The sequence below is a fragment of the Sceloporus undulatus genome, chromosome 2 (genome assembly GCF_019175285.1).
Source record: "Sceloporus undulatus isolate JIND9_A2432 ecotype Alabama chromosome 2, SceUnd_v1.1, whole genome shotgun sequence".
Taxonomy (NCBI): Eukaryota; Metazoa; Chordata; class Lepidosauria; order Squamata; family Phrynosomatidae; genus Sceloporus; species Sceloporus undulatus.
The window spans coordinates 7,003,493-7,006,722 of record NC_056523.1 but is presented as its reverse complement, the minus strand read 5'-3'; the positions used below and the strand labels follow the sequence as shown (position 1 = coordinate 7,006,722).

Sequence of the window (3,230 nt, the reverse complement as noted above, 5' to 3'; positions counted from 1 at the left end):
AATGTGGAAAGGAATTCAATAAGAAGATAGATCTCACTTGTCATCAAAGAATTCATACAGGAGAGAAGCCATTTAAATGCTTAGAATGTGGAAAGGAATTCAATAAGAAGATAGCTCTCACTTGTCATCAAAGAATTCATACAGGAGAGAAGCCATTTAAATGCTTAGAATGTGGAAAGAAATTCAGTCGGAAGACAGATCTCACTAGTCATCAAAGAATTCATACAGGAGAGAAGCCATTTCAATGCTTAGAATGTGGAAAGAAATTCAATTGGAAGACAGCTCTCACTTGTCATCAAAGAATTCATACAGGAGAGAAGCCATTTAAATGCTTAGAATGTGGAAAGAAATTCAATCAGAAGACAAATCTCACTAGTCATCAAAGAATTCATACAGGAGAGAAGCCATTTAAATGCTTAGAATGTGGAAATGAATTCAGTCAGAAGAGAGATCTCACTCGTCATCAAAGAATTCATACAGGAGAGAAGCTATTTAAATGCTTAGAATGTGGAAAGAAATTCAATCGGAAGACAAATCTCACTAGTCATCAAAGAATTCATACAGGAGAGAAGCCATTTAAATGCTTAGAATGTGGAAAGGAATTCAAAGAGAAGAGAGATCTCACTCGTCATCAAAGAATTCATACAGGAGAAAAACCATGTAAAGACTTGGAATGAGTCAAATTCTTCAGTCAGAAGACAGGTTTCTCCATCAAGAATCCCATACAGGAAGGAAAGATGGCTTCATCCACACTACAGAATTAATCCCGTTCGACATGGCTTCAACGGCTGTGATTCATTGTTATGGAATTTTGGGAACTGTGGTTTGATGTGATGCCAGACCTCTCTGATAGAGAAGGCTAAATGTCTCTCCAAGCTACCATTGAGCCATGGCAGTCAAGTAGCGTCAAACTGGATTATTTCTGTAGTGCTGATAAAGCCAATATACGTTTTTAGAATGTGGAAAGAGAATCAGTCAGAAGAGAATTCTTGATTCTCCTCAAGCAACTCACACATTGGAGAAACCATTTAAATGCTTGTTGTGCGGAAATACTTTCAAGAGGAAGGTAAACCTCACTTGTCCATCACACAAGTCACACAGGGTAAAAACCATTTGTTTATAGAGTGAAAAGGTATTTAGTCAGAAGACAAATCTTAATTGTCATGAGGCAACTCACACAAGGGGAAACCTGTTTAAATGTGCGGAGTGTGGAAACAGCTTCAATAGAAAGAAGGGCCTCCCTCATTGTCAATGAACTGACACAAGAGAGAAGCTGGTCAGATGCTTGGAGCATGGAAATAGTTTCTGTTGGAAGATCTGCCTCTCCCATCGCCAAGCAATTCACACAGGGAAGCCAGAGATAAGCTGTTTGTTAAGAGTCAGTTAGTAGTGAGCCAGTCTTTATGTTGATGTGTTAAAGAACCTTTTATTCAATAAATTTCTCTTCTGTTATTTTAAAAACTTATGCTTAATTATTGTTCATTTATGGTGTTTTGTTTAAAATATATTGGTGATGTACCCAAACTCACAAGGAACACACACACATTGGCCCATAGGTATAGTTATCCTAGGGTTCTAAGTTGGCAAACCCAAGGTGTGCTTTGAGGGCAAGGAGCAATGGAGGTGACAGGAGCCCAGGATTAGTTTCGCTGTGGGTTCTCTGGAAGGTGTACATGAACAGAAAACAGTAGTTCTTCCGTCTGGTGAAAGGAGTCCATTATCCCGAAGCATTTGCATTGATTGTCTAGCCCTTTATAGCCTCCAAGATTCAGACATTAACAACTTCAATTGTGGCAATGTTGGTGAAGCTGGTCAGTGACTCCAAGGGCGAGGAGAATAGAGGCTGAGAGAGTGTGGTCACAAAGAGGGAGGGAAAGGGGAAAGAGGCTTTCACAAACCCCTTTCCTTCCGTTTGAGGCCCCAGCCTTCTGCGTCAAGAGGCCTCAGGTCCAGGTTGCGTCCTAAAAAAGCATTTCTTGTTGTTCATTGACTCCAAGTCAGCTTTGACCTGGAAGGGCCACACTGCATTCATTTTATTGCTTTTGAAGTCATTTCCGACTTATGGCAACCTTATCAAGAGTTTTCTTGGCAAGATTTGTTCGGAGTGGTTTTTCCTTTGTCTCCTCCTGAGGCTAACCTTTAGCGACCCTTAGACACAGTTATGAGTTTTCTTGGCAAGATTTGGTTTTGCCAGTGCCTCCTTCTGAGGCTGAGAAAATGTGACTTGCTTAAGATCACCCAAAAGGTTTACGCTGCTAAGCAGGGATTCGGACCCTGGTCCCTAGGGTCATAGTCTAATGCCACTGACTCTTTCTTGAGGCTTGTTTCCCCAAAAGAAAGAAACATAAAGCCGTAGCTGGCAGCTTCCTCCTCTATTCCTTTTCCCTCTCCAAAAGATGCTTAGTCTTTAAAGCCAGAAGATGCCATCTGATCTGGAAAGGTAAGCAGGGTCAGACCTGGTCAATACTTGTATGGATGGCCGCTGGGAGAACTGCTGGTCTGCTGAGTCTGAAACAGCCCATAGGCAGGGCTCAGCCTTTCAATCTGTCCTCATAGAATCCTAGACATGGAAGAGAACCATCCAGTCCAACGCCATTCTGCCATGCAGGAACTCTCAATCAAAGCATCCCCAACAGATGGCCATCCAGCCTCTGTTTAAACACGTCCAAGGAGGAAGACTCCACTCCATTCCTTGGCATTGGGTAAGGATGATGGAGGGTATTCCTCACTTTGGTCTCCTCAATATACCTATAGTAGACAGGTTACAACCATCTTACAGCAACCCTAAAACAACTATATTATGGGGCTTTCTTAGCAAAATTTGTTCAGTGTCTCCTCTCAGGTGAATAGAGTGTGATTTGCCCAAAGCTACCCAGTGGGTTTCCATTGCTGGGCAGGGCTTCAAACTCTTGTCATTGTCCAACGCTCAAACCACTATGTCACACTGCCTCTCTCTTGTCCCTGTGTTCCATCTGAAACTCTCCTCTCATAGCAGCTGCTGTTTCTTAAATGCTGGAAAGACAGGGAGAAGAGAGACAATTAGGATCATGAAAATACAATTAGCTCTATATATCCACAATGTTGTTATCCGGGTATTTTTTATCCACGGGTTCCAATATACTTAATGGGGAAGTGGGAGGCTAGAGTTCTTATCCCAGCTCAGCCATGTAAATCTATAGGGTTACCTTGGGTAGGTCACACTCTCTCAGGATGAGGACTCTAGCCTCCCA

General features: G+C 42.2%; 1 pseudogene; it reads left to right on the top strand.

The window, feature by feature from the left end:
• The window catches only part of LOC121921838, a 32,962-nt pseudogene extending 31,499 nt beyond the window's left edge, over positions 1-1,463 (top strand).
• The last annotated feature ends 1,767 nt before the right edge of the window (positions 1,464-3,230 follow it).